This window comes from Peromyscus leucopus, chromosome 14 (assembly GCF_004664715.2).
Source record: "Peromyscus leucopus breed LL Stock chromosome 14, UCI_PerLeu_2.1, whole genome shotgun sequence".
Lineage (NCBI taxonomy): Eukaryota > Metazoa > Chordata > Mammalia > Rodentia > Cricetidae > Peromyscus > Peromyscus leucopus.
The window spans coordinates 898679-912595 of record NC_051075.1 but is presented as its reverse complement, the minus strand read 5'-3'; the positions used below and the strand labels follow the sequence as shown (position 1 = coordinate 912595).

The following is a 13917-nucleotide window of genomic DNA, read 5'->3' as shown; positions in this document are numbered from 1 at the left end:
AGTCACCAGCCAGACACAGAGGAAGCAAGATGACAAGGCAGAACTGAGAAAAGGTACCAAACCACGTGGCTAAACATAAAAAAGAATTATGGGTTAATTTAAGTGTAAGAGCTAGTTAGTAATAAGCTTGAGCTAATGGCCAAGCAGTTATAATTAATATAAGCCTCTGTGTGTTTACTTGGGGGACATGAGTGGGAGAGATCTGTTCCAACTGCAGAGCCTGGGCAGGACCAGAGAAATTTCGAACTACAGTGTGTACCTGCACACACACATGAACAAGGTATACATGTATGCGTGTACGTACACACACACACACACACACACACACACACACACACACACACACACACCATAAAAGATAAAGGGTGTGTATCTCATTGCTTAGATCTCTCATGTGAAAACCGAATGTTACTGGGCCTGGGGCAACGGCTCAGTGTTGAGCAAGCATGAAGACCACAACTCAGATACTCAGAACTATATAAAATACAGGTATGTTTTGGCTCACCTGTAACCCCAAAACTCAGGAGGCTGAGACAGGGCATCTCTGGACCATCGTGTCTAACCAGACTAGCAAAAATGGCAAGCTCTAGGTTCATGGAGACTTTGCCTTGAGATATAAGGGGAGATTGAATAAAGAAGAAACCCAGTGTCAATTTTGGGCCTCACAATGCTTACACATACACATGGGCACCTGTGAATATATACACAAACATGGTTACCACACACGTGCAAATCATTTACTATAAAATGAAACTAGTAATATATTATCATCTGACTATAATTGAAGCAAAGAAGTAAAAACACTATGATACAGATAAGGAAAGTCATTATGAGTACTTTAAAATACAGATCCTTATTGCACTGTAAAGTGAGTAAGTAAGCCACAGAACAGGATGGTGGTACAACCTAAAGTTTTTACACAAGATGCATGTCAGAAATGGATGCTGTTAAAGCTAGGTCTAGCCAAGGTGCAGACGCTGGCTGAAACACTTGCTGACATTCCACTTTCAGCAATATTAAATGGCAAAGCCACTAACTTTTCTCAGGCTGGATTTCTAGACTGCAGTGTTAGACATTAATATTTCCATTTCATATTGGGATTGTTGTGAAATAAATAAGGTAACACATACAAATGGCTTGGCACAGCCAAGACGTCACTACAAGTGCATATTGATAGTGGTTATTTTTGTGATTCCAACTTACTCTTAAAAGTGGATTCTCAGGACTGGTAAGTTGGCTCAGCAGATAAAAGAGCTTGCTACATAAGCATGACAATCCACACGTCAGCCTAGGACACATGTATAGGTGAAAGGAGAGAACTGACTGCAAAGTTGTCCTCTGACTACCCCATACATACATCATGGCACATGTGTGCCTATACACACATACATGTGCACACACAATAATAATATTAATTACAAATAGATTTTCTGAGTTGCCAGACATGGTGACACACACCTGTAAACCCTACACTTGGAATAGTGGTGGTTTGAATAAGAATGGCCCCATAGACTTATATATTTGAATGCCTAGTCATCAGGGAGTGACATTATTTGAAAGGATTAAAAGGATTAGGACGTGTGGCCTTGTTTGAGGAAGTGTGTCAAGCCCAGAGTTTCACTCTCTGCCTACAGATCAGGATGTAGTTCTCAGCTACTGCTCCAGCATCTGCCTTCATATCACCATGCTTCCTGCATTGAGGTTAACAGACTAAGCCTCTGAAACTAAGCAAGCCCCAATTAAATGTTTTCTCTTATAATAGTTGTCTTGGTCATGGAGTGGCGTGGACCACATGTCAACCACTACTGCTTGACAAAGTTCCAACATACAATTCTCCAGCATCTTTTTACTTTCACTTTTAGTGACATTCATTACGTGTGATGGGAATTTTCTTACACCTTTTCTTTTGGGAAAATTCATGCAGGCTTTGATGGATGTACACAATCGCAGTCTCTTTAAACTGAACAATTCTTTGGAAAAAAATCCCTGCTACTATGGAAGCACATAGCATGATAAGTCTGCCTACTCCCACACAAGACTCCCACTGTGCTCCCCTGAATACACCAATAACAGAGAAGTTAAGGATTCACTGACTGAGTATGTCTGGCTCTAAGGATGACAAGCACACAATCAAGAAACGATGGACCAGATCCAGAGCCTGGAGCCATTAAGGGCAAAGGTTCACTTAATAGGTATATTAGGAGTATGGTTTACTGGATGAATGGCAAAATCTGGCATGCCCCATGGGGAGCAGATTCTGTTAAGAAGTTAAACTGGCATGCGGGCGGTGGTGGCGTACGCCTATAATCCCAGCACTCGGGAGGCAGAGGCAGGCGGATCTCTGTGAGTTCGAGGCCAGCCTGGGCTACCAAGTGAGTTCCAGGAAAGGCGCAAAGCTACACAGAGAAACCCTGTCTCGAAAAACCAAAAAAAAAAAAAAAAAAAAGTTAAACTGGCTTGCTCCCCCTCTGCCATATACAAAAGCCTACACTGAAGGATTCAGAACAGTATGGTATAATAGAAAAAGGGTAAGATGCCAGGACCGTCCCCTTTGGCGCTTATGAGGGAAACAAGCCCATGTTATAGACTAAGACACAAAGGAATGTAATTAGGAAACAGCGCAATGCTTGTTGTGCTACATGGTACAGACACTGCATCATGCCCCTTGAGGAATGACAATCACTGAGTGTCTGACCTCTGCTGACCACCAAGGCTGAGACTGTGCACTGAGAACTCATCTAAGAGGGCACCTGGCCGGGTTACTGAACCTCAGAGGACAACAGGCATTTAGACTCTTCTTTGTTTTTTGGTTTTTTGAGACAGGGTTTCTACGTGTAGTTTTGGTGCCTGTCCTGGAACTCAGTTTGTAGCCCAGACTGGCCTCAAACTCACAGAGATCCACCTGCCTCTGTCTCCTGAGTGTTGGGATTAAAGGCGTGCACCACCACTTCCTGGTGGCATTTAGATTCTTGCTAAACTTATTGTTTTCTGCTTATAAAAAAAATGGTTTAATTGATTTGATGGCCAATTTCACCCCAGATCACTAAGTCTGCTTTCAATATTGCTTGTGGTTAAACTACAATGCAATTAGAGAGCATATAGGATACAGTCTATTTTCAATAAATGGGCAGCCATCCTGACTTTCCCTCAGATTGTGTCAGTCTCCCTCCTTAGCAGACTCCACACCTCCTCTTTGGGACCTGAACCCCGTTAGAGTTGGACTCTGCCAGTGGTGCCTCTTCACAGCACTAGAACTAAGACAGATGGTAAGTTTGCTAAGTTAAGGAACAGAGATCAGACTAGGTTACATAACAAGTCAAGACAAGTGACTGTTTCAAAAATCCAAGGGAAAAAAAAGAGTAAAAAAGGTGGATTCTCTGGTAAAAATGAATTTAAAGACTCATCCTTATAGAGATATAGGCTTCTATTATACAACCTTTGATAATAAGAGTAGTCTTAGGGTTAAACATGTATGTACTGATAATTTATGATTATAAAAATGTAAATTATTGTGTATATATCAGTGTGTGTTGTGTATGTACTTGACTGTATTTGGGCTTGCATGTGTGTGGGTGTATGTGTATAAATATGGAGGCCAGATGTTGACAGCAAATTTCTTCCTTGATCATTCTCTGTCCCATTCGTGTGTCCCCCCACGTCCGTGTGTCCCCCCCACATTCGCCTCCCCCCATGGCAGCACCTCTCACTTGAATAGTTGAATCTAGAGCTCACCAACTCAACTAGTCTAGCTAGCCAACCTGCTCCGGGATCCCTCGACTCTTCCTCCTGCAGGCCATCGTGTCCACATGACACTTAGGTGGGTGCTGGAGACGGAACCCCAGCCCTGATGCTTGCATGGCAAGTACTTTACCTACCATCCCCGCCCATGCTCTTGTAACTATTTGTTATACTCTGCGATACCACAGAATAGTAACAACCAGCGTGTAAACCCTTTTTATTAGAATTTTCCTGATATGGATTAAAGCAGAAATTCCATGCATTAAAGTATTTTGGTAGCCAAGAAAGTTGTAGTACTTAGAGAATTACACCTAGATTCTGGAAGGCTACTTGCTGTCATTTCAGGGTATGTTCTGAAACCATACTGTCTGAATGTATACTCTTTAAATTTATATTTCTAGTTTGTTTTTATTTCACTGCTTCGACATTTCATCAATGAATTCATTGCTATCACTTCTCAACCTTGTAGATTAGAGCTTTAAATTTTCAACTATAAAAAGAATCCATCATTTAATAATTTTGCTTTTATCTCAAATCTCCTATCCACATTTCCATTTATACTCAGTAGATTACTTTAGTTAAAAAATGTTTCCAAATTTCATTCAACCAAAAACTTTGTATTTGGCTCTTTTCCTCTAAATGCTTCAGTGAAACTATTCTACAAGAGTATGAGAGACTGAAGTGAGCATGTGAAATGACACAATAGGTATGGAGCTGACTGTCACACTCAACCAGGAGGAACACACCTGTAACTTTCACACACATACTGTGGCATGCATGCATGCATATGTGCCCTTAAGGGTATGCACACATACACAAATAAATCAATAAGTATAATTTCAAAGTAAAACAGGAAATGTGTCAAAATTTAAAAATAGGATAGCAGAAAGAGTGTTATTTACTGGCAAGAAATAGTAACTAAATGCAAAATGTTACTTTAAGTTTTAGTAATATGTTTTAAAATAAATGATGTTCTTTGTAATTTTATTTAATGATTAGGCTTCCTTTAGTCAATAAAATGAAGAGTGAAAAGTAAAATTGTGGTGATATATTGTGTACCCCAATAAAGCTTACCTGGGGATCAGAGAACAGAGCCAGCCACTAAATTAGACACAGAGGTCAGGCAGTGGTGGCACACACCTTTAATCTTATCACTCGGGAGGCAGATATCCATCTGATCTTTGTGAGTTCAAGGCCACACTGGGCTACATGAGAGAAACAGAACCAGGCAGTGGTGATACATGCCTTTAATCCCAGGAAGTAATATAGCAGGACACTGCTGTGGATATCGCTCTATATAAATAAAACATTGATGGCCAGTGACCAGACAGGAAGTATAGGTGGGACAAGGAGAGAGGAGAATTGGGGAAACAGTAAGAAGGTGGAGACACTTCAGCCACCGCCAGGACAAGCAACATGTAAAGACGCCGGTAAGCCACCAGCCACGTGGCAAGGTATAGATTTATAAAAATGGGTTAATTTAAAATATAAGAACAGTTAGCAAGAAGCATGCCAAGGCCATACAGTTTGTATGCAATATAAGTCTCTGTGTTTACTTGGTTGGGTCTGAGCAGCTGTGGGACTGGCGGGTGACAGACATTTGTCCTGACTGTGGGCAAGGCAGGAAAACTCTAGCTACAGGACACAAAAAGGTACATAAAGCGTGAGGAAACAGGAACTCTCTCTCTTGAGGCTGAGGATTTCGTAGAGGTAAGCTAGTGGCTGGCTGTTCTGCTTCTCTGATCTTTGAGCTTTCACCCCAATATCTTGCTCTGGGTTTTTTATTATAAGACCTTTTAAGGTTCGTGTTACATCTGGTGCCCAATGTTTGTGGCACAAATGTATGAAAAAGCCGCTTGACTGTGGCCTTGCAGGTCCCAGCTCAATCCTGAGCTGCACAGGGCCGGAGTCTCCATCCCACATGGGTCAAGTCTCTAACCAGCTGGACCCAGATGGCTGGATCTTTCACTTCTTTGTAGATGAATTTCTAAATGATCTTATTAAATAAAAAGCACAGAGCCAAATATAGGGGTAAAAGCCTTACAGAGATTAGGAAATGGGGAAAGACACCAGCCAACCTTATCTCACCCAACTCTGTGGCTTCCAAATGCGAGCTACTTCCTGTCTACCCACATCTATATGCCTTGCTGTTCTGCCATCTGATTGGCTCTCTGTGCAGCTATATCACTTCCTCTTCCTGCTCAGCTGTGTCACTTTCTCTCTGTCTGTACAGACCTCCAGACCTTCATGGTTAACTGGTGTTGGAATTAAGGCGTGTGCCACCACCCCTGGCTCTGTTTCCAGTGTGGCTTTGAACACATGGAGATCCTGCCTGCTAAGTGACAGGATTAAGGGAGTGTACTATCACTGCCTGACTTCTTTGTTTACTGTAACAGCTGGACTTTTTCCTCTGATCACCAGGCAAGCTTTATTTACTAAAACACAAATAAAATATCACACTTCTCCTTTTTTGTTTAATAAAAAATAAAATTAAAAAAATAAAAGCTTTAACTAATATAAGAAAAACTATATACAATAAATAAATAACTATATATAATATATACAAGCAATAAATATATCAACAATGTCTAGTTCATTTGCATTTGACAAATTCAGAGAAAATATTCCATTATCTATTCTATCTTGATAATTGGGACACAGGAAAACTTCCAGCTACATTTGGTGTACCAACATGGGACTCTCAAATTTCCATTTCAAAAGGCTCTTCTAAACACACAACAATGGAGCCAAATACAGACTTCTACTTCATGTCTCACACAGGCTGAGAAAGAGAGATGACAAGGTACAGAGATGCCATGGCATGCGGACTTGAGCTCAGTATGGCGGGTTCATGGCATAGGGGCTTGAGTGCAGCATGGCAGATTCCTGCCTGTACACAGTGGCATCTGCAGTCCAGGCAGGAGCAGTTTCTTGCCCAAATGGCCGTTTTGTGCCAAGAAGAAGATAAACTCCATGTGGGGTATTTTCAATGCCCATCTTCCCAGGACTTAACCATTATCTCGAATTTTCTCAGGATCCTCATAAGACTACCAGAGCCCCCTATCAGCAGGAAGTAGCCTAGAACACTATGCCCACATTCCCAAAAAATGGATTATGGATGTTTGTCTTTGTTTAGGTTGTTGGTTACAAATTGTTACTGGTCATAGTAATTATCCTTCTAAAGAAAAACGGGGGATAGAATATAGATATGATAGGATGAAAGGGTAGATTGTTGAATCTACTTTTAAAGAGCAACAACTTGTTTGAAATGTTTTACATTGCTATGGATTTTAGTTTATTGATACAAATTTAAAGTTAATTTTGTTATACTATATGTATATTTCTATTCTTGTTTAAGGTAAGTTAGTGTAGTTCATATGAAATTGCAATGGATAATTAAGAAATACAGATTAAAAATTAGTCTTCTATGATAATCAAACTTATAGTCATGTTAGTTAAGTTTTCTAGGTATACATAAATATATTTCAATTAGTTAAATAATCTTCAAACACTTCAAAGACCTGCAGAATATGACATTTAAAATGTTTAAAAAACTTAGACTTTCTGGACAGTGAGACACGTCTGCTCCTGGCAGCACTGATTTACTTCAAAGAGGAAGATGGGCATTGAAGACACTCCATATGGAGTTTATCTTCTTCTTGGCACAAAATGGCCATTTGGGCAAGAAACTGCTCTTGCCTGGACTGCTTGACAGGATGTTATATAAACTGGACATGCAGACCCATAGGAAGATGACCACTGAACTTTGCAAGGTGAGATGGTCCTTCAGGTTCCTGCTTCTCAGAAGAAACTGCCAGAGATTCTACAGGACACATGAAAAAGTGACTGAGAGACTCTAGGCCTACAAGCTGAAGATGGATACCCCAACATTGCAGAGGAACTTTGGGTGACTGTCCAGGTAGCCAGCTATCTCTGTCAATCTAGATTTTTGGAAGTTGCTTACAATGTCCTTCCTGTTTACTTAGGTAATATTGTATCCTTCTGAGGTCTTTGATGTAGTTGAAGACTAGATAGGTATAATTGTAATTTTGTTTGGTTATGCTAAAAGATAAATTAGATATGAAACCTTAGACTCACAAACAGCACAGACCCTGAGCACAACAATTAATAAATGGGACCTCTCAAAATTGAGAAGCTTTTGCAGGGCAAAAGACACAGTCAATAAGACAAAAAGACAGCCAACAGAATGGGAAAAGATCTTCACCAACCCCACATCTGACAGAGGATTGATCTCCACAGTATATAAAGAACTCAAGAAACTAGACATCAAAGTACTGAACAGTCCAATTAAAAAATGGGCTAAAGAGCTAAACAGAGAATTCACAAAACAAGAATCACAAATGGCTGAAAGACATTTAAAGAAATGCTCAACATCCTTAATCATCAGAGAAATGCAAATCAAAACGACTCTGAGATACCACCTTACACCTGTCAGAATGGCTACGATCAAAAACACCAATGACAGTCAATGTTGGAGAGGATGTGGAGCAAAGGAAACACTCCTCCACTGTTGGTGGGAATGTAAACTTGTACAACCACTATGGAAATCAGTATGGCGGTTTCTTAGAAAATTAGGAATCGAACTACCTCAAGACCCAGCCATCCCACTCTTGGGCATATACCCAAGGAATGCTGATTCATACCATAAAGATACATGCTCAGCTATGTTCATAGCAGCACTATTTGTAATAGCCAGAACCTGGAAACAACCTAGATGCCCGTCAACGTAAGAATGGATGAAAAAAATGTGGTACATATACACAATGGAGTACTACTCAGCAGAGAAAAACAATGAAAGCATGAAATTTGCAGGCAAATGGATGGAACTAGAAAAAATCATCCTGAGTGAGGTAACCCAAACCCAGAAAGACAGTCATGGTATGTACTCACTCATAAGTGGATTCTAGATATAAAATAAAGAACAATCAGACCACAACCCATATATAGCATGGAGGTCCCTAGGACGACTGTGGCTTATTATTGAAAAAAAAAAAAATAGCCAAATGAATGGAAACACATGAACTATGAACCAAAGGCTGAGGGGCCCCCAGCTGGATCAGGCCCTCTGAATCGGTGAGACAGTTGATTGGCTTGATCAGTTTGGGAGGCAACTAGGCAGTGGGACCGAGTCCTATGCTCATTGCATGAGTTGGCTGTTTGAAACCTGGAGCTTATGCAGGGACACTTGGTTCAGTCTGGGAGGAGGGGACTGGACCTGCCTGGACTGAGTCTACTAGGTTGATCGCAGTCCTCTGGGGGAGGATTTGCCCTGGAGGAGGTGGGAATGGGGAGTAGGCTGGGGGTAAGGGGAGGGGGTGGGAGGGGGGAGAAGAGAACCCGTGGCTGATATGTAGAACTGAATGGTATTGTAAAATTTAAAAAAAAAAATATGCCTCAAGATTGAAAAGATTTGGTTACAGTGGTCTTACAGGCTGGTCCACAGTTACAATGGAGGACCTGGTGGAAAGATGAGGCTAAAACCATTGAACAACGAAGTAGGACTAGAGGTATGGAAATTTCCCAAGATCAAGTTCTTGGACAAGGCGATTACGCTGATATACAATCTTTATACAATGACCACATCTTAGTTTTACGCTACATGGCAGCCTTGGGACATAACTGAAGAAGTAGGAAAGAAAATTGAGTCATTTACAAAAGTTATACAGGGTCCAAAAGAAAACTTCACGGATTTCTTAAAAAGGCTGTGTTCAAGAGTAAATAGAATGATACCAAATTCAGAAGCTAGACAGATAATAACTGAATCTCTGGCTTTTGAAAATGCCAAAGCAGCATGCAAAAGGGCAATCAGGCCATTAAAGGCATGATCAGCACCCTTGGAGGAATGGATCAAAGATACAATTAATATTGAATCTCATGACCATGATGACACTTGGATAAGAGAGGTGATTTCCAGATGTCTAAAGAAAAATAGTAATGTTAGCTGTTTCAATTGTGGTACACAAGATCACCTGAAAAGGGACTGTAAACAAAGTGTTCCTAGAAACAATGTTTTTTCAAGGAACAATGGCAACAGAATGTCCCTCCCTTCTGGATTATGCAGAAGGTGTGGTAAATGCAAACATTGGACTAATGAATGTAGATCAACAAGAGACAGACAAGGTAATCCTTTGCCTTTGCCATTGGAAAAACCCCTGAGGGACCTCTTGTAGGCCCCCATGTCAAATTCAGTTCAGTCCTTTCCTGTCATTGTGGAAGAAACATCTCAGAACAATTAAAGAACCTAATTTCTATTGTAAAAAACCATACTGCTCTGGATGATAGAAGAGCTTTAGAAAATAAAACAAAAATTTAAGGGGAAATTATAAATCAAAATTGATAAATATTAGATAAAAATTTGGAACCTTCCCAAAGTTACGGTTGGGTAAGGCTTTTGGTTTTGTCTTGAAGAATGAAGGCTAAGGAATCTGAAGAACACTGGACAAATGAGGCATCTGAAGAAAAAGGGCAAATCATCCAGAAAAATATCCCAAGAAAAATAGTAAACTAGCCTATTGTTATATCACATATCTAAGAGGATAAAATCTGGTAAGTCTTCCTAAATGTTTGTTTCTGCTGTTCTCTACAGACATATAATGCAAATGGTCTTTATGTAGTCGCAGTTCAATAAAAATTAAAGGTGGCATTGGAGTTGGAGCATGGCTCTCTTCTTCTCTAAACCCAAGCACGCTTGTTAAAAGAAAATCTGGGGCTGGAGAGATGGCTCAGAGGTTAAGAGCACTGACTGCTCTTCCAGAGGTCCTGAGTTCAATTCCCAGCAACCACATGGTGGCTCACAACCATCTGTAATGAGATCTGGCGCCCTCTTCTGTATACATAATAAATAAATAAATCTTTAAAAAAAAAAAAAAAAGAAAAGAAAAGAAAATCTGATATGGGACAGAAGAAAATCAAAATTAAGGGACTATTCTGTTGCCACTAATCCCATAATTCTTTGGTTTTATTTTGACTCTTTAAAACTTTTCTTAAGGTAAGAATTTTATATCAAAATTTATAAGATTTATGTATATATATTAAACTTTTGTAATGATATTAATGGTCATATAGAATACTAACTAATTTTAGAAAAAAGGCTTCATCTACATTCCTGTATAGGACTTTGGGTTTGAGTCTCTATCAGTTTTCTGCAGGGAACCATGACCAAGCCTAACCGCAACTTTGAAGTCTCCAGAAGGATGATGGGACCCCACAATGATGATTCCATCAGGATGATAATAATATCACTAAGATGACAAACACCACTCAAAGATTGGTTTTGGACTACAAACTGCTCAGGACAATTTTGATATGGCTAGCTGAGATGATTCAGCCTCACAGACTACTCCAGCAATGACAAGACAAGCCCTGCATTTTCCCATTATGCAGAGACTGGACAACAAATGATACAGCTACCTCTCCTAGGACTTGACAATTAACCCAAAATTGTTCTTTTCAGCATCCCCTAAAGATGCCATCACCCACAGACAGCAGAAAGTAATTAAAAAAAATGACATCCACATTCCCAAGATGGGTGGTTTTTCGTTGTTCAATGGTTATGGATAATTGTCATTGTTTAGGATAGTTGGTTACAAGTTGTTAATTGATAATGGTCAGGAAAAAAAGCTAAACAAGAAGATTAGATTCAGGGTTCTTGTTTAAAAAGGAAAGAAAAAGAAAAAGAAAAAGAGGATATAGATAAAAGGTAGATTATTAAATCTACTCTGAAAAAAAGAGATATAGAAATAATAGGATAAAAGAATAGATTATTGAATCTACTCTGAAAAGAGAAAGGGGAGGATATAGATATAAGATAAAAAGTAGATTACTGAATCTACTTGTAAAAGGCAATTACTAGTTTTAAATATTTTACCCTGGATTGGAATTTTGTATATTATATACAAATTATGTATACTGATACAAATTTGAGATTGATTTTGTTAGAAAATATTGTACATATATTTTTAATCTTGTTCAAGGTATTGCACCTATAAATTTCATTTAACAATGTAATGCAAATTGCTAGCCCTTGAAAGTTATTATTACTAATTAGGATAGAAGAAATGCAATTTAATGGTCATTATAATCAAACTTGCAGTCATATTAGGTATGTTTTCAAGGTTAAACAGAAATTTCTTTTAGATAGGTCATCTTCAACCACTTCAGAGATCCATAAAATAGGGCATTTAAGATGTTTTAATAACATAGATTCTTATTTTTTTCTGACTATGAAACATGTCTACTCCTGGCAGCACCAATCTACTTCAGAGAAGATGATAGGTATTGAAGAAACTCCATATGGAGTTTACTTTCTTTGTGGCAAAAATTAGGGCACTGGGCAAGCAAGTGCCCTTACATCGACTGCTGACAGTATGCTGTTCAAAATGGACAAGGAGGATACAAAACAAAGGACTGCTGATCCTTGCCAAGACAAGGAAGGAAGGCCCTTTAGAAAATCCTGCTTCACAGATGAACCTGGCAGATATGCTAGGCCTGTAGGCTGAAGACAGATGCCCCAGTGTGGCAGAGGAACCTCATGTCCAGGCAGCCAGCTGTTTCTGTCATTTCTCACATCTTTTAGAAGCTGCTTGTTTGCACTTCCTTCTTACTCAGTTAATACTATTTTCTTCTCAGGTCTCTGAGGGAATTGAAGATTAGATAGTTATAGTTATAGTTTTCCTTGTTAACAAATTCAGAAAAGAAACTCACTAAAGAGGTGTAAAGTATGTAAGTTTGAAAGACATCAAAAGATAGTTTTGAGTTGGTAATGAAAATTAGGATAGGAGGTAAGAGATACAATCCTTTGGATTCACAAAGACAGGATAGATAATGGAGTATTTTTTTCTGAATTTGTCAAACGCAAATGGACTAGACAGTGTTGATGTATTTATTGCCTGTATATATAGTATATACTTATTGCATATACTTTTTTCTTACATTAGTTATTACCGTCTTTTTTTAGACAAAAAAGGGAAAATGTGGTGATACATCGTTTACCTCAATAAAGCTTACCTGGGGATTAGAGAACAGAGCCAGCCACTAAATTAGACACAGAGGTCAGACAGTGGTGGCACACACCATTAATCCTATGACTCTGCAGCCAGAGATCCGTCTAGATCTCTGTGAGTTCAAGGCCACACTGGGACTCTTTCTCTTGAGGCTGAGGATTTTCATAGAGGTAAGCTAGTGGCTGGCTGTTCTGCTTCTCTGATCTTTCAGCTTTCATCCCAATATCTTGCTCTGGGTTTTTTATTATAAGACCTTCTATGATTTGGTTACATAAAATTATTTCAGACAGAGAAAGAATTCTATTAAAAACAGAAAGGATGACTTCTTATTAGTCTTCACCATTGGATAGGGAGGACCAAGAGATTTCAGACCACAGATTGTCACCAATAGCACATAATCTATCATTAGTTAACACAGTTTCCATTTTCAAAACCCATCCCTCAACCTACCCTCACCAAAAATAAAGTATTTTCTAGGCAGGCCTGCTCTGTCTTATAACATTTAGCCTCTGCTAGAGCCATCTCATAGAGATTTCTTTTTTTTTTTTTTTTTTTTTTTTTGGTTTTTCGAGACAGGGTTTCTCTGTGTAGCTTTGCGCCTTTCCTGGAGCTCACTTGGTAGCCCAGGCTGGCCTCGAACTCACAGAGATCCGCCTGGCTCTGCCTCCCGAGTGCTGGGATTAAAGGCGTGCGCCACCAACGCCCGGCTCATAGAGATTTCTTTACTGGCATTTAAGTAGCTAAACTAAATTCTACTGGACACAACATCAAATTTTATTTATGGTAATAAACCATGTTTATGTGTATGCTTTAAGCTATGAACATCTACAAATAAGAAAAATTATTCATCTCTGCCTACCAATAGCTCCTTTTCAATGAACAAAGTTTGAAAAAAAAAAAGATGCCTCTAAATTATGTCAAAATTATAAGATGAATGGAAAATTACACCATATTAGCAAACACTATTTGGAACTGAAAGTAGGAAGCTTCATAATATAATTACCATTGTGGGTCAGTCCACGTAAATTACTTAGCATGCTAATCTAAAATTATTATTATTATTATTTTTAATTTATTTATTATGTATACAGTGTTCTACTTGCATATATCCCTTCAGGCCAGAAGAGGGCACCAGATCTCATTACAGATGGCTGTG

The 13917-nt window shown here is 39.2% G+C and overlaps 1 protein-coding gene across 3 annotated transcripts in view; it reads right to left on the bottom strand.

Annotated features, from left to right (window-relative positions):
- The window catches only part of Cog5 (component of oligomeric golgi complex 5), a 328269-nt gene that overhangs the window by 77118 nt on the left and 237234 nt on the right, over positions 1-13917 (bottom strand). The gene's annotated exons all lie outside the window — the stretch shown is intronic.